At 53.2% G+C, this 27,615-nt stretch overlaps 1 protein-coding gene across 3 annotated transcripts in view; it reads right to left on the bottom strand.

The window, feature by feature from the left end:
* The window catches only part of Rbfox3 (RNA binding fox-1 homolog 3), a 427,534-nt gene that overhangs the window by 101,641 nt on the left and 298,278 nt on the right, over positions 1 to 27,615 (bottom strand). The window contains exon 4 of one of the 3 annotated variants that reach the window (XM_052758942.1): positions 17,730 to 17,769. The exons of the other annotated variants lie outside the window; for them this stretch is intronic. The gene's annotated coding sequence lies outside the window, so the exon portion shown is untranslated. The remainder of the gene's footprint in view (positions 1 to 17,729; positions 17,770 to 27,615) is intronic. 3 annotated transcript variants of the gene reach the window in all.

The raw sequence follows: 27,615 nt of genomic DNA, 5'->3' as shown, positions 1-27,615 counted from the left end.
AATATGGCCTCACTGCAGGCTGGTCCCTCTGATTTTCCAGCCTGAGGACTCCCTGCCTTCCTCCCCTCCTCCCCGTTTCCCTCCTCCTACTCTTCCCCCCTCACTTCCTCACCCCCATCCATCCTCCCTTCTGTGCAAGGGTAAGCCTCGTTTGCGTTCTCAGTGCTGGGCACGAGTCCTCGTGTGCAGTATATGCTCAGTAAAAACAAGTGGATAGCCGGGCGGTGGTGGCGCACGCCTTTAATCCCAGCACTCGGGAGGCAGAGGCAGGCGGATCTCTGTGAGTTCGAGGCCAGCCTGGACTACCAAGTGAGTTCCAGGAAAGGCACAAAGCTACACAGAGAAACCCTGTCTCGAAAAACCAAAAAAAAAAAAAAAAAAAAAAAAAAAAACAAGCGGAGACAGCCTCACGTTGGCGGTGCACAGCTCCCATGTGTCCTGAGAGACGACGTCCACCTCTCTGTGGGGGTGTCTTAGTGCAAAGACTAGGGCAGACAAAGGGGTGTCTGCCTGGCTAAGGGCCAGAGAACAGGGAAAGAGAGTGAGTCTGGGCCCCTCTCGGGGTGACTGAGTGGAGAGCAAAGGGCAAAAGCCTGCGATCGAGGAGACAACTGAGGAGACGGACTGCTCTCCCACACTGCGCCTCTCTCTCCTGCCTGAGGACTTTCTCTTCCTTTTCCCTCTTCCTCTGTTCAAATGCTGCACCACTGAGCTATACCCCATCCCTATTTAGTCTTTTGACACAGGGTCTCATGATATAGCTCAGGTCAGCCTTGAGTTCTTGATCATCACCTTGCCTCAAGCTGGGGGCTGGGATAACAGGTGTGTACCACCACACCCAGCCAGACTATTCTTCTGTTAATTGAAGAAACAAAACAAAACATTTCTTTGACTTTTCCTAGATAGATTCCTGGTCTCTCTGTGCTCACGCCATGCTTTATTTTCTATCTGTAATTATAGTGTCCTCCTCGTTGGAACCAGCTGTCCTACTTTTCTCTTTATGATTTTCAGGTGCCTTCAGCAGCGTGGTCTCCCACCCTCAGGTCCAAGCCACTGTGTAAGTAGCTTAACCATTACCTGGCCGCAGGGTGGGTGGCAGATTGCCAGTGTGGCTTCTTCTACTGCCTTAAATATCTTGGTACTTGAGGCTTTCTTCTCTTTTTGAATTAGTTCCTCAAACTAGTGGTCTCGGGAGTGGGATTATGGAGTCAAAGGGTTGTGATAGCTCTAGTTACATTCTGGAGGGCGTCCTTCAAAAGGACAGGGCTCTCTATAGGTGCACAGAGGGTTCACCTGCTTGTTGCTTGTGTATCTTGTGCTCGGGTTGATGGCAGGACACGGGCATAGCCTGGGACTCAGCCACAGCTTCCCAGCACTGTCAGGGTGCTGGTGTCGGAGGCTGGCCCTCCCTTCCCAGCGTCCCGTGGCTCCGTCCCAGCCAGCACACCCAGGATTGTGGAGGGAAGGTGGGAAAACAGACTTGTGGCAGGCTGAGAACCCTCATGTGGTCAGAGGTGGGACAGGGCTAGCGATCTGGTAGGGTGGAGGGCAGTCTCCTCTGTCATGGGGAGAGACAGAGCCTGAATCATGACGGTCTTCCAGCAGCTGCAGCTTTCACTCCTGACCCTGCCGACGCCAGCCCTTGCCGCATCTCGCCTCCTCACCCTTCAGAACCCGAGTAGGATGTGCCAAGCCGGAACTGCTGACAAACAGTGGTGGCAGGAAGGTAAACAAGACGTTCCTTAACCCCAGCTTCCTCCCATAAGAACTTTCCAGGTCACAGCGAGCTGGCCCCTGCCACTTCAGTAGACTAGCTGAGGTTGGCTGGTGTTCAGCCCAGGGCACAGGGTATACCTGTCCTGCCTACAGCCCTCAGAGCTCCTGTCTACCACCTAGCCAACACCATCTCCTTTCCAGGTCAGGTGGAATGTGGCTGTAGATGGTCTGACCTAGGACACTCAGGCTCTGGCAGGCCTCGCTTCTCACTGTTGAGTTGTGTGTGTGTGTGTGTGGTGGGGGGGGAGTGCTCAAAGCTCTGCGTGCCCTGGGGTCTCGGAGGTGTCCTGCCATATTCTGCCTTGCTGCCCCCTCCAGTTCTGGCTCTTTCCCTTCGGCACCTCTGTTGACACCCACCTTGTCCCAGGCTTCCTGTAGGCAAGGAGACCCAAGGGGGACAGGAGGGGCCTGTAGTCTCAGGGAGTATCCCTTTAGGCCAGGGAAGTCTGGATGGACTGGGCTCCCACCTGTTAGAGTAACCCAGGACCTCAGAAGACAACACCCACCACCCTTCCCTCGACCAGTCCTGCGGCCTCTGAGGGTCTGACAAAGACCAAAGCGATCAGGCCCGCCTCTGCACCCTCACCACGCCAGCGACAAGACAGCAGAGATTACCAGAGTGCAGAGACAGGGTCTGTTTTCCAGGACCATTCTCGAGCCCCAGACTCCCTCGGGGTGCTGTTCATGCCCATCCCTCCACCTGCCCAACCCCTGGCATTTCCCCCACTCTCTTTCACCTGACTTGCTCTGTTCAAGCCAGACCCCCTTCCTGTGGGACCCAGGGACACTTGCTTTAGGCCCCCTGCTCTGTGACTTTCTGGTCCCATTCTATTCCCATTCCCTCTCCCGAATCGCTCACTCCCCCCTGCATTTGTCCTTAGCTTTGCCCAAAGATTGGTATTCAGAGCCATCTGGTTCTTTCATGAGAAATCCCTAAACCGCAACCCTTTCCCGAGGGTGTCAGCCATCTTTGTCTGTACCTTTGGAATCACCAGCATCTCCAGATTCTAAGTTGTTTCCCTTTTAGGCAGAATGAGACAAGTAGGTGGGTGGGAGTGGGGGTGGGGGTGGGGTCTGTGAAAACTTCAAAGCACCAGCTAGAACCAGGAGGCAGCCCTTCCCCAGCCCCCAGGTGTCTCTGCCACTGTCCTGGGATTTAGAAATGGTTTCACCTCAGCCAAAGTCATGTCTATAATAGTATTATTTCTCTTGCGACTAGGTTTGGGCTGTGCAAATAGTGGGTTCTTGTGCCCCACGCCTGATGCCTCGTGGGAACTGTCAGGTTCCATCACTGTGAATGTACCTTTACGTACCAGAAATGCCAACCTGGCGCCAAAACTATCCCCCTGCTACTCCTGCCAGGGGCTGACTGGGCTCTGTGCCTCCCAGGGCTCAGTTCTGCCCACATGCCCATGGCCCCCCGCAATCATGTGAGCACCAGTCCTGGTTTCCTAAGTCCTTCCAATATGCTGCTACCTGACGGAGAGAGACGGAAACAGATGCTTTGCTGTCGGCTTGTGGGAACGCTTTTGCTTAGGATTTTAAGAAAGAAATAAACCTCGTGTAGGAGGGCCAGTCCCCTGTGGGACAGACAGGTCCTTGCTTTGGCTATCGAGAAGGCTGGAGACCAGGCTGGCTCTCCTCCAAGGGATGCCAACTGTGAGGGGTGGGACTAGAAGATGCTGCTGCCAGCTCTAGCTGGTCACGAGAGGCAGGGCCACATGGGATAGGGCAAAGAGGCAGGCATCTGGAGGAAGCAGCTTGGGACTGTGGTAGCCACCAGGGGAGAGGGGAGGGAGGGGCAATTTAGACCCATGAGGTGGGATTTCCTGCTGTCTGTGGGCAGCTAACAGAGGAGCCCAGGAGAACTGGAGCTAGAGGGAGAGCAGGGGCCCCCAGTAGAGCGGCCCCAGGAAACAGCTGCTAAACCTTCATTATCAGGCTTTTAAAATGCAGACAGGATATTCACATTTAAACAGCTTCCATTACTCCAGGGCAAACTTTTAAAACATAATATTTATAGAGAACCTCATTCAGCTACCTCAGTTGCTCTTCATCTCTCCTGCAATTACCACTAATTTGGTGGCGCTTTCTCCTGGCATCCCCACCCATTGCCAGCCACTCCTGAAGCCAACTCAATAAGTCCACCACCAGAAGGGCTGCAGGGCTAGGCTCCCTGTCCCTGTCCACAGACAGGAGAGGAATAGTGCTCTCCCTTCCCCCTATGCTAAGTCCTTTCAGTCTTGGGGTTCGGCTCTGGACAAAGCAGAAAGGGCTCCCTGGCTGGCTGAAATCCCAGGCCTCAGCTCAGGCTGAGCAGTGTGGAGCCAGGAGGAGGAGCCTTCGTCGGCTCCAGGCTGCAGCCCCATCAACTGTGGAGCTATCCCGGATCCACTCATGACCATGTCTGGCAGGAGGAGGCTCTAGGAAGTATTCTGGCCACACCAGGCTCCACTACTGGCTAATAACGGGCCACAATCAATATTCCCTTCTTCCCGTCTCTGTTCTACAGATTCTTGCCAAGCCCCCTTTCTAGAACAGTGCTGGGAAGACCAAACTTCCCGCCCTCACAGGCATTCCCAGTCTAGGGGTGCCACACACCCACACACCAGAGGCATATGAGGAGACCCTTTAGACTCAGAAGATGATCAGGGGTGGACACTAGACATGCTGGAGGTGAGGTGGGAGGGGACAATGTTCTGGGCATGGGTTCCTGATGAGCATATACCCTGCCCTGAGCTGGTGTGTGGGTGCTGGAGCTGGAAACTCTGGCCCTTTTCAGCCTCACTTTCCTATTGCTCAATGGCGAAATCAAGCGAACCCAGAGGCACCAGAGCTGACCAGCACAGTGCTCTGCTGTTATCGCTAGGGAGCTACATGGGAGCCAAGCACGCATCAGGGACTCTGGATTAAGCCACATAGACCTCATCCTAAAGTGACGGAGGAGGCTGCAGCTGCACTTTGGTGCAAGTGTAACATCACAGCTGTTTGAGCAAGATAGAGCCGGCATGTGGGGTCTCCCAGGGGTCTGCTGTCCACCAGAGGCTTCAGCTGAGCCAGCAGACGACATGGCCACCTAGGTGTCTTAGGCATGTTGTCCACTCGAGGACAGGGTCTCCACCCCAAGGAATAAAGAGAGAATGCACAAGGGCTGCAGAGCAGGTGGGGGTGGGTCAGCAGGCTGTGCACACCTGGAGAACCTGGGGTGTGAGCAGGTGGGGGTGGGGTCAGCAGGCTGTGCACACCTGGAGAACCTGGGGTGTGAGGGGGGTGAGCAGGTGGGAAGGAGAGGGAGATAGGGAGGAAGCACAGGAGGGACGGCCCCTGGCTAAGACCATTGCAGGTCCCCAAAGGGAGAGGGTGGGGTCCCTGGTGGATGAGAGTACAGGTCACCCAGCAGGATCCAGGAGAGCCAGGAAAGCAGAATGGCTACTTCATGGCCAGTCCAGACCTGTTGGTGGGTGCCCTCTCTCCCATAGAACTCTGGTCACGATACACACAAAGCATCCTGCATCCTCACCCAGTCCTCATGTTGGCACTGCTGTCATTTTACAGATAGAGACCCGAGGCTCAGAGAGCTCTGGTGATTCACTCAATGTCATACAGCTGCTGAGTGGCAAAGAAAGAGCCATGTTCAGTCCAGAGGTGGATGGCAATGGTCCACTGTCTACACCCAGGCAGCACGCTCTGATATTTTGTCTCCCCTCCTTGGTGGCAGCCCTCCTGGGGGGAGACTCTGGCTCTCCAAAGATGGGGATCCTCCCAAAGCATGCAAGGGACTCTGATGGAAAGCCTTCCTCATAAAGCACCTGGTAACTTCTGCACCCTCTTCTACCAGGGGAACTGCCACAGTCATGCTGAGGTACCAGGGTCAGGTCCCCGGGCCTAGCTCTGCTGAGTGGAGACCCTGGGCCTTCACTCATCTCTGTGCCCATAACAAATAAGGTAGGAATTGGCTACATTGGTTGACTTTAAAGTGGGAACAGCAATGTCTCCACAGATTCCCTTGAAAACTTGTTTCCATTGGGTAGGAAGACATGGCCGCCAGGTGACCTTGGTCATAGGGACCTGGACAGGAGTGGGTGTTGAGTGGAGTAGCACCTCACTGATACTTTGCCTGGGCCTCATTCTGATTCATCCTATCCATCCATCTACCCATCCATCATCTATCCATCCTCTCTTTTCAGTGTTTGAGGTTCCTGGAGCTTTATCCAAGCAGAGACACAATATGGCACCAGGAAGAAGAACGGGATGAGACCTAGTTAGGGTCACCTGGGGCTCTTGGTGGACAGAGATGAAGGAGTGATGTTTGTAGTCAGGAGAGCTTCCTGAAGGTAGGGGCCCCTATGCTAAAGGCCCTGTCTCTGCCTGAGAGCTCCCCTTGAGGGAAGGCGGGAGTTAGGATAGAGTTGGGGGGGATAGCTTAGTTGAATAGGATCCTCATTCACAGTGAGACTGGAGCCAGGCAGGGCTGAGGCAGGGAGGGGAGCGGGGGAAGGCAAGAGAGACAGCCGTGGAGAGAGGGGGAGCCCCAGCCTGATGTCAGGCATGGATCAGAACTGGGGAGCTGGGCTCAGTAAGTCACAACAATTCCCCAAGAGCTTGTGTTCTGTGAACCGTGGGATAAAGGAAAGCCTTGGTCTTCAGGGATATGAGCAACGTCTAGGGAGCCAAGTGGGAGAGGAATGTGGAGGTCAGGTGGCTAACAGGCAGTGGGGGTCCCCATGGGGTCTGATGTGGGATTGGCACCATTGGGTGACCTCTCCTACACTGAGTTTGGGTGAGGTTGCTCAGGGAAGGAGGGAGGGAGTGACTGGGTCTTCTGCATCTCAGCAAGGCTCCCAGTGCCAGCCTGAGGGTGGAGCCATGGTAGGGCCAGTGTATCAGGAAGCCGAGAAAGGAGACTTTTCCGATCAGGATCCACCCCTGTCCTAAAATAGCCTGGACATTTCAGCGAGGGAATACTTAGCACATTCCCACCGCCTGGCAGAGTGTCTGAGAGGACCGAGAGCCCTGGCTGGGGCGGAGGGTCTTGAGAGTGGCATCCAGTTAGGCCAGGCCAGCCTATGAGGCTGTGTTTAGACAACAAAGAGCCCTTCCCAGGCAGCATGTGAGTGGACCCCAGCCTGAGGGAGATATCCCCTATCCCTGCTTCCTAAAGGGACCCAAGAGTCATGGGAGGGATAAGCCTACTGCTCAGGCATGCCCAGGGCAGGCAGCAGGAAAAGAATCCATCCTGTCTGAGGGTCATAGGGTGTCTGGGAATCGCCTTGACATTCAGAAAGGAGACGGGCTCCACAAGGGGCTCTATCAATAGAACCATTAGACTTTGTAAGGGTGGGATAGCTCCAAGGACCAAGGAACGACCTGGTGCTGATTCTGCCACAAGTGAAAAAGAGGCCAGCGAGGCTTGGTGGAGACCAGTCCTGGTGCCGCCATCTGTGAGGCTGATCACAACCTCAGACTCCCAGGAGCCATTGCTCTGTCCCTCCTCCAGCTGCCATAGCCTCTCCACTGATCTGCCACCCCATAATCCTCTCCTTGGTGAAGAGGCACAGGGCCAAGCAAGAGAGGAGAGGGTGGATGCTGAGTGCAGGCTCTTCCCTCCCCAGGGTTGACCTCCCAGGTTTCTGGGCTCAGAGAGCTGGGGTGCTGGTGTAGGGTGCAGAACAGTCTTTTGGGTTTATTTTCCCTACCTGTTTCTGCCACTCAAAGGTAGGAGCATGAAGGGGGTGGAAATGACCGGCTGGGGTGATGTGCTTGGCTTGGGACGGGGGTTTGCCCGAGGTTTTGGCCAGGCAGAGGAGGCACCGAGAGATGGGTAGGGTAATACAACCTACATCTGTGGAGCACTTCTAGAGACCGACCCCGTCAGAGATGCCGGGCTCGGCAGGAGCCGGTGTTTTCTGTCTGGGAACCCTCTGACCCTGGTACCTCTGCCTGCACTGGGCTTTGGGGAGGGAGGGACAGATATGGGAGGCTCAGCTGGGGAGGTGTGTAGGAAGAAGTATACACTCTGCTCTCTCATTTCAGCCCTAGACCTGCCCGGAGCAGAGAAAGCAGCAACACAGCCATCCATGCTTGGTACATACCCAAAAATACATCATCATTTCGGAACCCTGGCTCCTGGGGAGGCAGGGAGAAGACCCAGCCAGGGGAAGGGTGGTGAGGCAGGTTAGCGGTGGGGGCTCCATCCCTCTCTGGAGCGCAGCTTTGCTGTTCCCTGCAGCTGTTTTAGGAAGTCCAGATCCTGGTCGGTCCTTCTGGTCCCTCTCTGCAGCTCAGCCTCATTCTCCGTCCCCAGGCTGTGCAGCTCCGAGCCTGCTCCGGGCTCACTATCAAGTCCCTGAAGGTTCTGTCTGGCCTTGCCCATGCTGGTCACTCCTGCCACCTGGCCCGCGGCTGAGAGCTGAGCTACGGCATGGCCCAGTGCCAAGTTTGACACACGGCAAACCAGGGCAAGGGGGTTCAGGGGCTCCCACACTAGGGATCTTGAGGATTCTGGAATGCGGACTGGCCAGGAGGAGATTTTATCTGAGGTTCAGAAGTGTGGAGAAAGGGGTGATTGCTTGTGTTCTGGAGAGCTTTCTCTGAGGGGAGGGCTGTTGCACGCAGAAGTTACTCCAAACTCTGGGCTAAGCTTCCCACCACTCTCTAGAAAACTGCTTCTTGGAGGGGCATCTGTCAAGGTGAGCAGCAGGTGTCTTTTCTGAAGAGCTGCACCTTGCATGCACACCTGGGAGACCCAGGGATATGGCTATACATAGCTTTATGCGCACCTGCACACACACAGTTCCTGAATATGACTCCATGTACAACTGCACACACACACAGTCCGTGCATAATGTGGCTTCTTTTATACCTACACACACAGCACCTGTATACAGTTTCATTCACACCTACATTGCCACAGTCCCTGCACATGGTTCCATGCACACCTGCACACATGCAGTCTCTGCACATGGCTTCATGCACACTTGCATATGCACAGCCCCTGCATGTACACATATGCACAGAGGCGCTGACCCCTTCCTCATGCACTCAGCTACATACCCCCCACATGCAGTCTCATACACATCTACATATTTACTCCACCCTAAACATACCAAGATGGGAGTTAATCCCAAGGGCACACTCCTTCCCCACCTGCCATGGCCAGCAGCAGTGGGGCCCCCACCTGAGCCCTAACGAGAGCCAGGTAATGCCATTTGCCACAAATTCAATCCACAGCCTTCTAGACCAGGGGCAGAAGAGTGGGGGAGGATTGCAGCCTTGGTCAGAAGGCTGGCGGTTATGAATAAATTATGTCAGGGAGGGGAGGGCGGGAGGATGCTCCCCTCATTGGGGGGTTCTAGAGAGGAAAGCTCAGGCCTGTCACGACCCCCCTGGACCACAGATGTACTCCAAGCTTAGCTGCTGTGCCGCAGTGCCCCTTCAGCACAGCAATAAAGCACACAACGCTCTCAATAATTCAGCAGCCAGAGAGGAACGTGGGCAGGAGGATGCACCTCAGCAGAGAGTGGGGTGGGGGACACGGCCCTGTGCCCTGGCAGCGCTGTCTGACTCCTGATTTAACGCGGCGGGCGGGCAGAGTCTTCCTTTCCCAGCAGTATGGCACAGCAGCCACACACAGCCACTGAGGTGTGACCTGTTCTCAGGCTCCTGGAGCCACCCTGTCCCTCCCCTCCCAGGACAAAAGAATTCTGTGCAGCTCCTCCCTCCCGCTAAGGCCTGAGGATGGGAGAAATCTCCCCTCCCCCGCACTCTGACCCCTGTACCTGCCCATACTCTTGCTGATTATAACTGAAGCTGCCTTCTCCTCCCAATGCCAGCTAGCCCCCAGTGTCCCAGGGCAAGTCTCTGGCCGCCAAGTCCTGTCCTGCTCTGGGAAGCTTTTCTGTCCCTAGTCATTTCCTTTGGTGTGCAGGAAGCGAGTCTCCACCTCATTTGTATTCTGGGCTATGAGGCATCCCACAGCCCTCAGATACTCTAGACTGAGCCCACCATCCCACCGATGGGGCTGAACACACCCCATGCATGTCATCCGAAGAAAGCCATGTCAGGGTCAGCTACCTGCGTGTGCTCAGGTGACCCCACATGCAGCATATCTGAACACACCGGCTTATCCCAGAACTGTCAGCCATGTCCAGGCAGGGTTGATGGTACCTGGTGCCACTGATTGGGCTGAGTTTTCCACAGTGAGCCCCAAACCTTCCTACGGTGTTCATCCAAGTGGTGTTTTTGGACCCATGAACCAGATTTTACATCTATTCTTATCACGTTTTGTGAAATTTCATCTCTGCTCCTGCCATGCCTACGAAATGTTTACACAGTCGCTGACATGGATTGTGACCAGGACAGGGCTGAGAGCAGGGCCCTGCAGCACATGATCAAAGACACCCCAGGAACCAGCCTGTTGCCACTCAAGCCTCAGATCACACCCAGCCTCAGAGCCACGCAGTGCTATTAAGGGAGGACATCAACCAGCCACTCCAGGGCTCTGTGGGATCAGCTTCCACTCTGTAAAGTCAGCTCTCTCGGCCTCAGGTCCTCTCCCAGACATCACGGACGGCATTTCTGTAGTAGGGTGGTTATAGGGTTCCCTTGACATTGACGGTGCTGTGTGTGCTTGGCCAGTCACCCATGCTGCTGGCTGCCCCTGTGCCCCGAATCTGCCAAAGGAAGACGGGTGTGCTCAGAAACCCCTGCTTCCACCAACCTCTCCACCAATTCTGCAGTGCGTAGAGCTTGGTGTGTGGCTCCACATGGAGCCTGGAGCCCTCTGCAGCCAATGAGTCTGTCTGAGAGAAGAAAGATCACTGTAGTGCTTCCCAAATACTGCTGTGGGATGGGGAAGGGGCAGGGCCTGGGGCTCACCGAGTCCTTTTCACAGACTGGGCATTCCCTGTAGATATCTGTTGAGCACAAGCCATGAGCTGGCACTGTCCTGCTGGGAATGAGGGCCACCGGAGCCAGTTAAACTTCCTGTCCTCTTGGGAGTCACCCTGTACAGGGAGCAGAAGTCAGGAAACCAGCACCAGCGAGGACAAAGACAGGAAGGAGGTCTTTGAGGGGCAAGTGATGGGGCCTAGGAGGTCAGGGGAGGAGCCTGAGAAGACATGCCAGGTGAGTGGAAGGACAGAGAGGGGAGGGGAGGGGAGGGAGGGGGAGGAGAGAGCCATAGATCAGTGACAGGTCCTAGGAAGCCAGAGAAGGGGGATGGAAGTATAGGGGCAAAGCTGAAGAAGACTGGGAGGAGGAGACAGGACAGGGGAGGGGTGAGGGGACAGGGGAGGAGGGGACTGGGACGGGGTGAGGGGACAGGGGAGGAGGGGACTGGGAAGGGGTGAGGGGACAGGGGAGGAGTGAGGACAGGGGAGAAGGAGACAACAGGGGAGGGGGAGGGGAGGGGGAGGAGGGAACAGGGGAGGAGGAGACGGGAGGAGGGGACAGGAAAGGGGTGAGGACAGGAGAGGAGGAAAGGACAGGGGAAGGGGGAGGGGATGGGGAGGAGGGGACAGGGAAGAGAAGACAGGGGAGGGGTGAGGGGACAGGGGAGGGGTGAAGGGACAAGGGAGGGGTGAGGGGACAGGGGAGGGGTGAGGGGACAGGGGAGGGGTGAAGGGACAAGGGAGGGGTGAGGGGACAGGGGAGGGGTGGGGGACAGGGGAGGGGTGAGGGAACAGGGGAGAGGCCACGGTCAGAGTCTCCAAGGGAGGAGAAAGAAGAGCTGCCCATGCAGCCCACCACCACATGCCCTAGATGTTAGGCACAGCTCCGCAGGTTTGGTCTGACCTGCTGGGTTTGGTCTTGGTTTGGTCTCCCCCTTCTACCATCGCCCCCCCCCCCCTGCAGTGGGATGTTCATCCCAGCACTGTATGCTGGAAGCATGAGTTTGCAGCTCAGCCTTCACCCTGACTCTCCGGGAGGCTTGTGACTTTGGCTTTTGTGCACCCCTGGAACTTTTAAAACTCCGGGACTCTTGGAGACAAACAAAATTCATTTTGCATTTCAAGATGGACTGAGCCTTTGTGGAGCGGTATTAATGGTTTGGATCTGGAATGTTCCTCAAGGGCTCGTGTGTTGAGGCCCCTAAGCATGCCCTGCAATGCCCATGTGAGACAGGGAGGGACCCAGATGTGGGGCTGAGGTTGGTTTGACCTCCACAAATGGTGACATCAGCACCAGGGAGTCCCTAAAACATACAACTGCACTGATCAGTGTGAGTGGACGTTCTGTAGAACCCAGTCGCTGGCTGGATGATGGTGCCCGCTTTGCAGACCTCCCAGGAACCCAGACATGACAGTAGACATCTCATTGACGGCTGCATGAACAGAAGCCAGTGATGGGATAGCCAGGCTGCCAGGGGCTCGCAACTTCCTGCCTTTTCCAAGTGGTGTCCTAGTGCCCTGCTCCTGCACTGTGACCCACCCACAGCTCCCAACCATTATCAATTACTCTGCCCGAGCAGAGCATGCCCTGACAAGCTTCGACTCCAACTGTAATTAATACTCCGGGGAGAGCACAGGCTGGGTTTCCAGCCCTTCACACATCTGCCCAGCCTTGTCCTCCTGTTACCCTCCAATCCTGACTCTCATGTTACAGCTCTGCTCCTTCCTCGGATAACACAAACCTCCCAGCTGGGGGCCTGCAGGAGGTGTGTGTGTGGCACAAGGGACCATGTTCTGTGGTGCAGAACTGTGGAGCTGGGAGCTGATATTCCAGCCAGAGCACCCAAAGTGTATCCCTGATACAACGAGATGTGGGTGGGGCGCTGGGGTCAGGCACAGCCAGAGCTGGGGATAACTCTTTGCCACCCATGTATTTGGAGATCATTCTAGAACTGCCCCCACCACCACAACACGCCTAGCAAAGATCTCATGACATCTGATATGACTCCAACTAGCAGAAGTCTTGTGTCCCACCCCCACCCCCAAGGGGGACAGCTAATAGCCTGGATAGTGGAGACACCTTTTAAGGGGAGGGGGCCAGAATGGGCAGGAAGGCTGAACCCCTGAATCTTTCTGGTCCACCAGTTCCTTCTATATGGCAGGGTGCAGACACCCAAGCCAAGAAGTCCACAATCACCATTGCTCAGGGACATGCTTGGCATGGAAAGAAGCGTAGCAGGATGCACTGGGCTGACTCCAAGCCCCCTGTTGGCTGGCAACGCTGTGTCCAGAGGAAGCTAAGAGGGAGGCTCCCGTCTTATCCAGCTCAGATGAGGCCAGTGAGGGGACTGTGTTTGGAAGGCTGGATGCTTAGGCCTCAGCACACCCCACTCAGGGATGTTTATGGGGATCTGGGGTTTGCTGGTATTCTTCCAATCTCTCTCTCTCTCTCTCTCTCTCTCTCTCTCTCTCTCTCTCTCTCTCCCTCCTCCTCCTCCTCCTCCTCCTCCTCCTCCTCCTCCTCCTCCTCCTCCTCCACAGACATGTCTTTTGTGAGTTCTTGCCCTTTCTGTGCTCTGATGCTGCAGTGTCCCACTGCTATTCCCACAGTGAAGAAAACGTAGGTGTCGGATTCCACACTGCAACCAAGCTCCATACTGCAAGCAAGCTCCACACTGGCACCTCAAGCTCCACACTGGGACCTCAAGCTCCACACTGGGATCTCAAGCTCCACACTGCAACCAAGCTCCACACTGCAACCAAACTCCACACTGCAACCAAGCTCCACACTGGCACCTCAAGCTCCACACTGGGATCTCAAGCTCTACACTGGGACCTCAAGCTCCACACTGGGACCTCAAGCTCCACACTGGGACCTCAAGCTCCACACTGGGACCTCAAGCTCCACACTGGGACCTCAAGCTCCATACTGGGACCTCAAACTCCACCCCCCCCAGTGCTTCTGATAGCAATATGGCCTGTCTTTTTAGACACCCCCACTTTTCCCACCCTAGGGGACATGGGGACCAGGACAGGCACACGTCTGTCATCCCTGGGTCTGTGCATGTCCACATGCATTCATATGCACCCTCCAAAAAAGGGATGGAGAATGAGCTAAGAGCATCTTCTCCTGCAGCAGATGGAGACGGTCACAGAAATCCAAACTGGTCCCTACACAGAGAGCAGCTGACTGTGGGCTGGCCAGCCCCTGCTGTATAACACCATCCTCACACCCGGGACTCAGAGAACACCGTGGCAGGGGGTAGAGAGAATGTAAGAGTCAGAGGATCAGGGTGCCTGCCACAAGACTGACCCTTCTACATGGGGGCGGGAAAGCTGCAGCCACGAAATCTCAACAATATGGTCACCCAAGCTAGACCTGCACCGTGACACTGCCGGTTGACAGGCCAATGTGGATGGGGGGGTCTCACAAGACCCCCAGCCCTAGAAGAAGAGCTACACAATCAGTGACTGCTGAGAGAGAGGGAGAGAGAGAGAGAGAGAGAGAGAGAGAGAGAGAGAGAGAGAGAGAAAGGAGAAAGACACAGAGAGGGAGGAGACACAGAGAGAGAAAGAGAGAGAGAGAGAGAAAGAAAGAAAGAAAGAAAGAAAGAAAGAAAGAAAGAAAGAAAGAAAGAAAGAAAGAAAGAAAGAAAGAAAGAAAGAAAGAAAGGAAGGAGAGGGAACCAGTCTTCCCCAGGGACAAGCTTCCTAATTGTTTATCCAGTACCAAGTGGTCAGCCCTAAATACATGTACATACAAGCAACACTAAATGGACTCAGCATGCTGTATTTATATACTTGTGTGTGTGTGTGTGTGTGTGTGTGTGTGTGTGTGTGTGTGTGTGTGTGTGCCCCATCTCCACACACCATAGTGATAAATGGAGTTGAAGAAATTCAAAATCATAAACCCAAGAAGCGTCACAATCTAAAGCCCAGGAAACAGAAGAAGACGTAAGTCGCAACAGAATCACTCTCAACTAGAATGTCTTCAAAGCAGCCGGAGAGGGGTGGTGAGATGGCTCATTGGGTAAAGGTGCTTGCTGCTAAACCTGAGGACCTGAGTTCAATCCCCAGGACCTACATGGTGGAAGGAGGGAACCAGGTCCCACAGTTGACCTCTGACCCTACATACAAACGATGATGCCACCCCTACCGCACAAAACCCAACAAACAAATAAATGTCATTAAAATAGTTTAGGGTTGGAGGGATGACCACTGGGTGGTTAAGAGCACTTACTGTTTTCACAGAGGGAAGGGCAGAGTTCAGTTCCCAGCACCCACACTGGTCAGCTCACAGCATCTATAAGTCTAGCTTCAGGGTATCCATCACCCTCTTCTGGCACACCCTATTAGTCCCTTTATTTTCTTAATTTCTATATATAATTTACTGCTGGGTATGATGGCACATGCCTTTAATCTCAGATCTCTGTGAGTTACAGGCTAGCTTAGTTTACATAGAAAGTTCTAGGATAACTAAGGCTACATAGTGAGACCCTATCTCAAAAAATTTTTATTATTACGTGTGTGTGGGGGTGGGGGTGGGGGGGGTGCGGGCGCGCGCACGCACGCGCGCCTGTTGAGGTCAGAGGACAACTAGCAAGAGTTGATGCTCTCCTTTCACCACGTGAGTCCCGGGACAGAATGGCGGCCTCACTTGGTGCTGCCGCCCCCACCTGCTGAGCCATCTGGCAGACGCTTACATCTGCTCTCACACCACCTGCACATGTGTGATTTAGTGGATCTCTATAAAACCTAGAACTCAAAAGTAAGATAAAACATAGCATATTTGTCTTTCTGAGACTGGATCTCAGTACATAGCCCAGTCTGGACTTGAATTTGTCATCCTCCTGCCTCAGCCTCATAAGCACTGAGATGACAGACCTGTGCCACCAGGCCCGGTACCAATACGACTTTGAAAATGAACGAAGAGCTGGAACATGACTGGGATTAGGACTTCTTATAAACCACTGCCCAGCCCTGAGAAGCCTGAGGCCACGTCAGGAGGCTCCCTGACTTCACGCTGATGGAAAGCCGACGAATGAGCGGAGCCCAAGCAGTCCGCTCCACAGACAGTCGGTGTGGCTGGATGAGGGCCAGCTTCCACACGGGACTTCCCCTCCACGTGGTTGGACTGACTTGGGAACCAGGGATGTCTCAGGGCAAACGCAGCATGAAAGACATGACAAGTTCACCTGAGGCACACACAACGTTCCTGAACCTGGTGGAAGCAACTTTTGATTCTGACTTACAGAAGACAGGGGAGGCCCTTGACACATGCCGCCTGCTGAGCTTGAATGTCTCCTCATATGGAAACTAGTCGCTGTAAGAACGAGGTCCAGAGTTGGTTAGACCACAAAGGCCCCACCCTCCTGGGTCGGGAGTTGGCGCCATTATAAAGGGGGAGTCTTTGGGGCTGGGGAGATGGCTCAGTGGGTAAATCGGTAGCTGCACAAACGGGAGGCCCTGAGTTTGGATCCCTTCGGCACCCACGTAAAAGCAGGGTGTGGTGGCAAGTGACTAGAATCCATGTGTAGAGCGTGATGGGCAGCCAGTCTAGCCAATCAGAGAGCACACGGTTTAGTGAGAGACTGTCTCAAGAAATAAAGAGAATGGCAGCCCGAGACACCGACACGGACCTCTGGCCTCGGGGTGTGTGAGCCTGTGTGCACCCATGCCTGCGTATGCATAACACACACAAACACACCCTAAACCTCAAATAGAGGGTCTAGCTGCCTCCTTGCCTCCCTGGCCTTTTGACATGTTAGCACAGCAGAAATGTCCTCCCCGGATGTCAGCTAGCTCAACATCAGATGGCCACCAGAGCTGTGAACTGCTAAGTTTGTCTCTTAAAAAAAAGATTCATTTATTTGTATCTTATGTGTATGGATGTTTGCCTTGTGTACATATGTGCCGGGTGCCCATGGAGGCCAGTAGAGGGCTCTGGATCTCCTGGACTTGGGTTTGCACACAATTTTGACTTAGCACGGGTGTGTTGGAAATTGAACCTGGTCTTGGGAAAGAGCAACGTGTGCTCTTAACTACCAAGTCATCTCTCTAGTCCCCTCCCCCTTTTATGAAAGAGGGCCTCATGTAGCCCAGTTTAGCTTTAAACTCACTAAGTAGTGGAAAACGACCTTGGATTTCTGATCCTCCTAGCTCTACCCCTAAGTGCCAGGAGTACAGGCATGGACCACCAAGTATGGTGTATGATGCTGGGGATGGAACCCTTGGCCACGTGCATCCCGGGCATGCAAGCATTTTACCTACTGAGCTACATCCCAGCTTAATTGTTCTCCTTTTAAATTGTCCAGCACCAGGTATTCTGTGACAGCGGTACCACAGGCTCAGACCCAACCACACGCCCAGGAGCTCACCAGCAGGAAGCCCTGCCCCCAGGCTGAGGGCTGAAAACTCAGATCTCTTAATTTTGTTCACAACAAAGTCCATTCTTTGGACAGCACCCCTCCCCCACTTGAAGTAAAACTCTTTTTAGTGACTCCAGGAAGGAGGGGAGCTGTGGGTAGAGGACAAGCCAGAAGAGCACCAAGTGATAGGCAGCCTCTGGTTTCCATAACTCCCATGCAAGACACTGGGCCAGGGAGAGGAGTTAGGCCACACTGTCCCAGCAAGCTCAGGGCCAGTGAGATCTAAGACCACACTGCCCCAGGGATGGGTAGACATTCACTGGGTAACTGGGAGGGCACTAGAGTGCCAACGGTGGGCAGGGGGGGCAGTGAGGGGTGGAACTAGGAAGGAATCTATGCTGTTTCTTGGGCAGGTTGGAGTTGCCTAAGAACAGGCTCCTTGGACCATGGTCCAGCCATTTTAGGCTTCTCTGCCCTTGAGCCTCCGTCCTCGAAAAATTCAAACCCATCTACTAGGGGATGAGAGAGGAGACGTCAACATTTCAATCTCCCCAATCTCCTCCAATCTCCCCCGCCCTCCAGTGAGTGGGAAACCCCAGCAATTCCTGGCGCTCACCACCAGCAGCTCCTGAGATGTTCAACATGCTCATATCTGTCAAAAACCATTCACGAAGAAAAGAGAAAGTCTTTATACCTTTTATTCAGCCAATTTTCCCCAAGGCGCTCTGGGCTCGCTAAGAAAAGAGAAAGAGAAAGCAGAGAGAATCACAATCAGCCTGGCCCTTGTGCATCTGGAGTCGGGTGCTGCTGGCTCAGGGGGAGGCGAGGAGGGAGAGGGAGGCGGAAGCACCCTCTCCAGGGAGGAAGAAGCCTGCCCAGGTGAGGAGGGTTCCACTGCATTTCAAGCTTGGCAGGAAGTCAAGGCATCATTTAACATGCGAAGATGGAGGGGCACAGAACCAGGGACTTCACCTGCACTTCCCAAACTCATGTCTCCTGTGACTGGGATGTTTCTGTTTTTCCTTTTCTTTCTTTGCCCACAGCCCTGAGTATATCCACAAATGCCCACTCTGTGAACGTTTAAACAGGATACTGAGTCTCAGCGTGGGCTTCCACTGCTACGAGGCAACCGGTATGAGTCACTGAAGGGGGTGGTCACTGTGCTCCTGTGTGGTCATCTTATTAGTTAATTCTAATACCTGTTAAAGGAAAGGCAGCAAAGACTGCCACATCCATGATGAAGAAGCAACCATTGTGTGCTGTCTGAAATTAGGTACAGTTTCTGGTAGCTTCCATCAGCAGGAGTGACAGACCAGCAGGGACCATGCTTATTCACGCTGCCATACATGGACCTGTAGCCAGAGAATGCACAGAGGGAATTCCTGCACTGAGGGTTTCACACCCTGTGCTGGTCCCTAATTCCAGCATCTCAGGAGGCCACTTGGGAGCTTAGAAACAAAATGAGTGTGTGGGAGTGTGTGCGTGCGTGCGTGTGTGCGTGCGTGCATGCGTGCGTGCGTGTGTGTGTGTGTGTGTGTGTGTGTGTGCATGCATGTGTGTACATCTGTAAGGCTGTGTGTGCATGTTTGTGTACCTGCAAGTGCACACTGTGTGGTGCTCTGCAGCTAGATGTCTATTTTCTTTGTTTCTTTTTGTGAAGTCTCAGAATTCTCTGTGCACACAGTTCGGAACACTTTTGATCACAGTTGTGTAGACACAGCAATAGTTGTCATCTCAGTCATTTTCAGTGCACAGGTCAGAGCTTCCACAGTGTTATGCTGCCGTCTCCACTACCTGCTTCTAGAATGTTCCCATTTTTCCCAAAACCTATTTGTGCATGAGGTTTTTTTAAAAAATATTTTTATTTATGTATATTGGTGTTTTGTCTGCATGTCTGTACATGCACCACGTGTGTGCAGAGCCCTTGGAAGCCAGAAGAGGGTGTCAGATCTTCTGGAACTGGAGTTCCAGGCTGTTGTAGGCTGCTTGATGTGGGTGCTGGGAACAGAATCCTGATCCTCCGCAAAAGAAGGAAGTGCTTGGGGCTGGAGAGATTGCTCTGTTCTTCCAGGGGTCCCAGATCAGTTCCCAGCATCTACATGGTGGCTCACAACCATCCGTAACTCCAATTCTAGGGTATCTGATATCCTCTTCTGACCTGGGGTTCAAGGCACATAAGTGGTACACATATATACGTGCAGGCAAAACACTCATATGCATAAAAGAAAATAGATAAATCTAAAAATAAAAATAGAAACATTAAAAAGCAGCCTGTGTTCTTGACTACCAAGCCAGCTCTCCAGCCCCTATATGTGAATTTTTTTTTTTTTAACTTAGTAGAAGCAAGATGAAGTGAAGCGCTCCTGGGCTGAAAGGTGATTGGACTGGGCATCTTTCTTGAGCTCTAGAAAAATCACCATCATTATCTCTATCCACATTGCCATAAAGAGCAGGTGGCTGTGGGCATTTATTTTGCATGGGCATGCCTCATCCAGCCCTCTCCACAGCCACAGATGGAAGGTCCTTTCTTCCCATTCCTACTTTTCATATGAAAGAAACCGAGGTCCTAATTGACACCGTACCCCCAAACACTGTAGCCCCTCTTTTGAAGGTGGAAAGAAGCACCCTTCTCTACAGGAAGCGAGAATGAAATGGGCTTGGCTGGCTCTCCACTGGAGTCTGTGAATCTCCATGGTAACATCTGGGTGTTTCATAAGCAGCCTACCTAAGTGTCACGGCAGGGAGGACTGTGGGCCGAGGGGCAGCTGAACTTGAACTAAGGCACTGAGAAGGCTGTGGCTGAGGCGGTCCCCCAGGGAAGACAGCAGAGGCTGCTTTGGCTCTCGAAATGTTTTCCCATTTCCGTGACTCAGTGGGGCAGGTGTGTTGGAAGGCACTGCGAAGCGAGCCGTTTTGAAATAAGATGGATGGAACGAGCGCCTCACACCAATTGCAGCCTCTTTCAGCTTGGGGGCTAGTCTCAGTGCTGACTGACTTCATAAGGGACTTGTCCTCCCAAGTCAGGATGATTTAGTTCCATCCCCACCAACCCTGAAGCACAAACACACAGCCAGAGACCTGAGAAAGGGAAGGACCCGCTGCTCTGCTGGGGGTGGGTCTGAGGACAGAACTGACGGAGAGCTGCCCCCTTCCCTGTACCCCTTTCTTTCTGCCAGTGTTCCCCTATACCTGAGTCTGATCCCCTGGAGCTCCTCTGGCCCTGGGATTCCCAGTCTCTGGGCAGCACTGGCAGATGAGCATGACCAACTGTCCCCCTTCTTGGTCCTGGCTGTCGAGTTCTGAGTCAATCCCACAGAACGCATCATGTGGCACTTACTTAGTCAAAGTCAAATACTTCAGAGCCAACTTTCTGGCACATGCATATGGGCTCGATGTAACACTAGTCCAGGCCACTGTGGGAGGCTTGGGGGCCAGGGCTCATCTCCATCTCCTGAAAGCCTCTGCATTTGGAAAGCAGTGGGACTAGAGGGGCAATGGGAAGGCTGGGCAGCTGAATGCTTCCATCGAACAGAGCAGCTCGGGTTTATTCTCCCAGGCCCTGGAGCCTGCTTATCTTCTGTCCTTTTACCAAGTCTCCAGAGTTACAGGGTCTTCCATGGCTCTCTGGAGGCCATGTTGCACAGGCAGGAAGTTGGTTTCATGTAGATCTAGTCTCGGGGTCACATGAGGACAGGTCACCCTGGGCTGGGGTCTTGCCGTGCATGGTTAAAACGTATGTGGGTTCCTTTCTTTACCCACCTGTGCTCAGTGTAGCCCATTTTCTAACAGTTCATTCTGTTACCTCACCCCTCCTCATCCCTCCTGCCTATTCTTGAGAAGGAACAGACCCAGAGTTTAATCCCATGCCACCTCCGTGATGATGTTCCAGTGTGTGGAGAATGCCACTTTCAGTCAGTCGCTCACAAGACTGGCATTTCCGGTCATTTTGCCTCAATGGATCGGGTCCAGGGAGGATGGTCAGGTTAGCCACTGATTCTCCTAGGGCTGCTGTGGACACACTATCCACCAACTCCCAATGGTGTGAGTAAGCTGGCTTCAGAGTCTCCACCCTGTCACGCTATTGCCAGTGCTTCTGGGTAAACCTGGGGGCTACAGACTTCCCGTGCCCCTTGGGGAGCCTGGCCAGGTGGGAGGCTCCTGGATAGGCTGGCTCTTCAGTGAGTTTCCTGGCTTTTTATCTGCCTCCCCTGCTGGACGGAGAATGTCACACACATAGAGGTCATGGCTTAGAGGCTCTGGTGTCTCCATAGCCTGGCAGGAGGAGGCTGCTGCTGTAGATGGGAGGGAGGAAGCAGATCTTTGCCGAGTGAATAAGAAGGCCGGGCCAACCAGGTGAATATCTGCCCCTGGAGCCAGAGCCTGTCCCCAGGTTGAAAGTGGGATCAGATTATTTCAGAAGAGTGTGTTCCCAGTGAGTGGATGCTTACATCTGTGCCCTCTCTACCCCCATTCAGTCTCCAGCTTCTGCTCCCACAGGGCCTTGCCTGGCAATGCCCCTGTATGCCTGTTCTTCCTTCTCTGTCTAACCCAAAGGACCGAGCCTCTGGCCTCCCAAAGCCTTTCACCTGCCAAGCATTTTGGTCTTTAGAAATTAAGCTGGGACCTGCTTGTACAACCTTCCGAAAGAAAGAACATGTCTCTATTAGCTAAACCCATTTTCAGCGTGATCACACCAAATGACCCACCAGATAAAAATCCCTGCAAGTTGCAATGCAGAGGAGGCTCAGGCAGCTGCTCAGCTCTGCAGCTTCGGGCCCCTCCCCCCTCCCCAGCTGGGGGCCCCTTGGTGGATGGAGGGTGGGTGTGTGAAGGCCTGGGGACCTTTGGTATGTCTCCATTTAGAGCTTGCATGTGTGAATCTAAGGGGCCACCATCTGACCCACAGGCATGACTCCTTAGTGTTTCCTCACCCTTCGCTTTCAGTTTCTACACCTCCTTAGAGGGGCAGCTTGGGCACTGACCCCCTTGCTGCACTGGAGCAGACTTACATGGTACTCTGCGAGTTACTGCAGTTGGCAAGAAGTCCTTCGTGTTGGGATGGGCCTGAGGAGCCTCTGCCTCAACTGGAGGGGGGGGGGTCTGCTCAACAGGCCTCGTCCTAATGATCCTGAGCTGTTTTAGGAGAACAAGCTGCCTGGAAGGCACAGGGGCCACTTACAAACCCTGTTTTATTAAACGATCCATTTCTGCTTGCTCCCTGAGGGGACCTGGAGGTGAAGGGTGCAATTTTATAAATAAAAAATTAACCCGGGGTGGCTTAAATACAACTTTGGATGGTGGTGATCGTCATAGGGAGCCACATTGACTTAAGGCGCTTTTCTTTGCTTTCTGAGAAGAAATTCACCTGTAGACAGCTAAGAGCTGGTGTGGAGAGGGGGTAGAGCAGAAGGGGAGGGAGACAGACAGGGAGCAGAGGGGGAGGGGATGGGAGGCCCTTCCTTTGTGACCCTGGGCCACTGCCAGGGGTTCTGGCCACCAGAGGCCACTGGTGCAGCTTTGAGCTCTGAGCACACTGCTACACAGAGGTCTACGAGAAGAAGCCCCTTAGAGAAATCCCCAGAGCGGCAGGGGAAGGGTAGAGAGGCTCTGCATTTGAGCAGCCCAGCTTCCTCTCTCAGGAAGCCTAGATAAGGTCCAACAATCCAGTGCCCTCCTCCCCAATTCCACATCCAACTCCCTCCAGGTTCCTCCAGGTCCTCGGCTTTGGTCCTAGTGCAGTGAGGCCTGAATGGACGCTGCTATGAACCATGTAATAGCAGTACCCACAACAGCACTGGCTGGTGCCACTCACCATGGCTAGGGACTGTGCCCTTCTGGGACTACACTATTGGTGAAATCGTTATGGGCTGGGTGCTAGAATCATTTCCAGTTTACAAATGACAGCCATGAGGCTGAGAAAGGTGAAGTGGTTCAGCCTAAGTCCTACAGCCAGTGTGAGCTGGAGCTTGGCTTCCTCTTGTCCAGCAGGGTCACTCTGGGCTGTCTGCTCTGTGTGCGTTTTGCCAATATGGAGCCTGCAGCATCAGCTTGCGTTTGGAGAGCAGGCCTACCTCCCTTTGGAACAGATCCTGCACTCAGCCTGATCATTACCGGCTCCAGCTCTGACCTGCAGCTAGCCTAGGATGTGAGTGGCCTCAGCATCCAACATTAACCCACAGCCTCCTTTCTGTTTACAGCAACCTGAGCTGTCTCTGCTCTGAGCATCTGTAGACAGCTGTTTCTTCTGTTCGCTCAGGCTCCGAGAGGCCTGTGTGCTTTTACCAGTGGCTGCTGTATAGGCTGGAGAAGCTGGATACTGTCAACTGCTCCTGCTGCATACGAGGTTCTATTGGAGGGACGAGGCTAGCTGGTGCTCTGCACTCCCATTTCTCTTTTGTATGCACTGAGCCAAGCACAGACCTGTGGATTGGAGGGAGCTCACTGATCACAGCTGCAGTGGGGCAGCCTGCAGCTGAAGAGATGCATCTAGAGATGCTACCCTGGGTCACGTGTAGCCCTCACCACCAGGGCCCAGAATTGGGCCATTTTAAGTTCACAGATGTTCCCTCAGCCTTCCACACATGGACAAAATAGATACCAGGCAGCTGTGCTTGGCAGGAGAGCATCTCTCACACATTTGTGTCTACCCAGAGCCTCAGATTGTGACCTTATTTGGCAATGTGGTCTTTGTAGGTGTAACTGGTTAAGATGAGGTCACATTGACTCAGGGTGAGTGCCACTCTAATGACTGGTGTCTTTCTGAGAGGAGGAGATGACACAGACAGACTTGCGCAGGCAGGAAGTGGAGGCAGAAGCTGGAGTGACGTGTCTGTGAACAGAGAGGAAGGGGAGCTGCCAGAGTCTAGGAAGGCCCTTCCCCTAGAGCCGTTGAGTAAAGCTGGCCTTGCCCGGCCTCAGCTTCAGAATCTGCATTTCTTCTCAGCTTCTTGGTCTAGAACTGGGAAATAAAACACCTCTGCTCTTTAGGCTGCCCTGTTTCAGCCCGTTTATCACGGACAGCCACCCACCATTCATTCTTCCCCGTAGGCTTCCATTTCCTGTGGAACAGAGCCTGGGCCACAACCCAGCCCAACCCAAGAGACCCAGGGAATTTCCCTTGAGGAGTATTTTGTGGATTTTTTTTCCTTATTATAGAATAACACACATAATGTTTAGAGTCTTACCCATTTTAGGTGTTTGAAGCCTTGCATAACCATCATCATTATCTCTACAACTTTTTATCTTTTTAACCTGCTCTGTAGTAAAGGTCGCATACCCTGGTTTCTGGCAACTCCCATGCTACTTTATTTCTCTTTTTAATTACATACATCTATTCTTTGTGCCTGTACATGCACACACATCCATGCCTAGGCAACCATGTGCCACTGCACATACATGAAACTCAGAGGGTAACTTCTGGGGTCAGCTCTCCTTTCACCGTGTGGGTCCTGGGGGTCACACTCAGAGCCTTAATCCTCTGAGCCATCTCACTTCCCTCTACTTCCTGTCTTTGAACCTGTTAACTCTAGGACCCCATCTGTTACATCTCGAATACGACAAACTCCCTACGTTTGAACATGTGGTCTAAGCTACTGGAACTGTTTTGGGAGGTTAGGAAATCTTTGAGATACAGGGCCCAGATCCCCTCCCTCCCTTAACCCCTCCAGCTGGTGGACCCTGACCACCAGGGAAGGCCTTAAGGGCTATGATACGGCCCTGCTTCTCATCCTGACTCTGCTTCCTATATGCCAACGTGTGAGGAGCTGGGATGCACACTCCCCCTGCTTCTGTCGGGTGTTCTGTCACAGTGAGAAAAATAACCAATGCACTCCTGTAACTGGGATCATATGGAATATGTCCTTCTGCATATGACTTCTGTCACAACCCATGATCTCCTCAGGGTTCATCATGATGTCATCCATTAGGTGTCAGTCAGGGCTGTTTCTCTTCTAATGGCCAAACAATCCTTCCTTGTAATAACAACACACTTTGTGTATCCATTCTTCTCTCTAAGACCATCTGGATTTTCAATCACTTTTAAGGCAGTGAGTCTGATAACTGGCCACATTCTCCAGTGTGCTTTTGCAACTAGCAAGTTCAGAAAAGCGGTTCGTGACTCAACTCAGACTTGTTATCCAAAGCCCCCTGCAGTCTGATTTTAGAGCACAATCTTTCCAGCATTCTGATTTTGACTTCTGACAATGGACTTCATGAGGATGTGACGACAGAAACCAAACACAACAGAAAGATGGCATAAAAATGGAGAGCCATCCCCAGTGTCCTGGCTGGGCTCTGCAAATCATGTCCTCTTCCACACTCAGCTAAACCAGCTCAATGTTCACCACATCTGGGCAGCTGTCCAGTCTCTACTTGGCGGGCACATCTTGGCTCCTGTCCCCTTTGTTTCTTTAAAAACATGCCTCTCTTCAATGTGGAGGGCCAGCCAGGACAGTGTCCCCAGCTGCTGTTAGGATGGGTCTGTGTGCCACAGGCCTTCAAGTCCCAGATGGCATCTCCTGGGAGATGATGCTTTTGGGAAGTGGGGTCTACTCATCTCTCACCTTGAGGTGGGTCCTGCTTAGACACACCCCCGAGCATCTTCACTGGGGGAGATGGAGGTAGGGATGACTTAATGCTCAGGGCAGGGTTGGGGATATAGTTCAGTGGTAGAACACTTGCTGAGCATGCCTGAGGCTCTAGGCTGAACCTAGTTCATGGTTCCCAACAATACCAACCAACAAACCAACAAGGCAGCCCCAGTGCAGAGCAGAGAGCTCCTTGCAGCATGCACGCCACCAGGGTGCGCAGACTTCTTAGATGAGCATGTTTTGGTGGGGTTTTTTGTTTTCTTTTTCTAGGCAGGGTTTCTCTGTGCAGACCTGGCTGTCTTGGAATTCACTCTGTAGACCAGGCTGGTCTCAGACTCAGAGATCCACCTGCCTCTGCCTTCCAACTCCTGGGATTAAAGGTGTGCACCACCACCACCTAGCTTTTTTGTTTTGTTTTGTTTTTTAGGTGAGCATGTTTGGGTATCAGTAATTTTGATGTGGCCTTTTTTCCTTTGGGAGACAAGGAAAAAAATCTCATTTCCTATACAAATCCCCAAAGAACCCCATCTATTCACTCCTCTAAGATGTCCAAAACTCTGTGTCAGTTGATGAGGAACCTATAAAGGGGTCGAGTTCTGAGAAAGCTATGTGTAGAGGCTCTGGGGACTGGGTGGGACTGTGGGGGCAGCCCAGGAATAGATAGGGTCCTCAACTTACCTTGTATGGTTGCTAAAGGATGGTCACAGGGAACATACCTGAGCTGTTTGAATTTAAACAACAGCTAGACCCCCACTTGTGGCTGTAGATGAAAGTGATGTAGAAACTTCTACTTGGAAAGAGACAGAGGACTTGAAGTCTGCAACTCCTCTAGTCCCGAGGAGGAGAGAGAAGAGATACCATGTGGCTGGTAAGCCAGGCCCATCTCCCTTTAAGTGGGGACCCCCTATCAGTCCTGCAATTCTTCCATCTCCAAGGCTCTTGGGTTATTCATTTGTGCAAGGTTGGGGGAGAGGCAGAGGCGTGACCACTAGGGAGAGAAGAGTGGCCCATGGAAGCCAGGGAGACCTGCTCCTGGCCAGAGCACATACCCTTCCTTAGGTTCACCTTAGGTGAGGTTCACCCAGACAAGGCAGCCAGGATGGGCCTTTCATAACCCTGGGGCCCAGGAAAGGGAAGGGAGGTTAGAGTAAGCCAGAGTTTTCTGCACGCTGTCCTGTCCTGGCAGCTCATTGTGGTGAGCTGGGCATGTGGTGGGGGTCCGGTCCTCAGAGATCACATTTGCACTGGGTTTATTTGCGCCATGAGTTCCCTCTTCCAGGGGTGTGGCTCAAATCTGAGTGGACGCAATGTCACATCCATAAGACAGACTATCCCCCCAACCAGCCTTAGGTAGTTTCACTGGCAGTTGAGAATCTTTGTGACAAAACCAAGAATAATTGGTGGGAACCAGCCTGTGCCCAGGGTTGCATGGTCACTATCAGATACTTTGCAAATCTTATCCAATCCTGGAGAGCCTGCTAGGTGGTGCTTTGGTCTTTCGGCACCTGTGGAGGGGGCGGGTCAAGGCCATTCATTCCCACAATGGCCGCTGCCATAAGCATCTGTCTTTTGGGTGACTTTATTAGTTGCTTTTCTTGTTGTTGTGACAAACACAAAAGCAACTTAAGGGATTCACAGTTCCGGTCCAGTCCGTCATGATGCAGAGGCATGGCAGCCTGAGCCCGAGGCGGCTGCTCACACAGCATCCTCAGTCAGGACGCGGAGACCAGTGAATGCTGGTGCTGAGTTCACTTTTTAATCAGCTTGGGGTTTCAATGCATGAGCTGGTGCCACACACATTTAGGGCTGGCCTTCCCACCTCATTTAATCCCATCTAGGAACTCCCTTACAGGCATGCCCAGAGGTTCGTCTTCTAGGTTATTCTAGAGCCTGTCAAACTGACAATCAATATTGACCATCTCAGGGACTGAGGCTGGAGGGAATGCTTTTGGTGACCTGCAAAGCAAGCCAGTGTCCGGTCTTTAAGCAAAT

This window comes from Peromyscus californicus, unplaced genomic scaffold, assembly GCF_007827085.1.
Source record: "Peromyscus californicus insignis strain IS unplaced genomic scaffold, ASM782708v3 Scaffold_3__1_contigs__length_106647218, whole genome shotgun sequence".
In the NCBI taxonomy this organism is placed as follows: Eukaryota; Metazoa; Chordata; class Mammalia; order Rodentia; family Cricetidae; genus Peromyscus; species Peromyscus californicus.
This window is presented reverse-complemented; position numbering and strand designations above follow the sequence as displayed.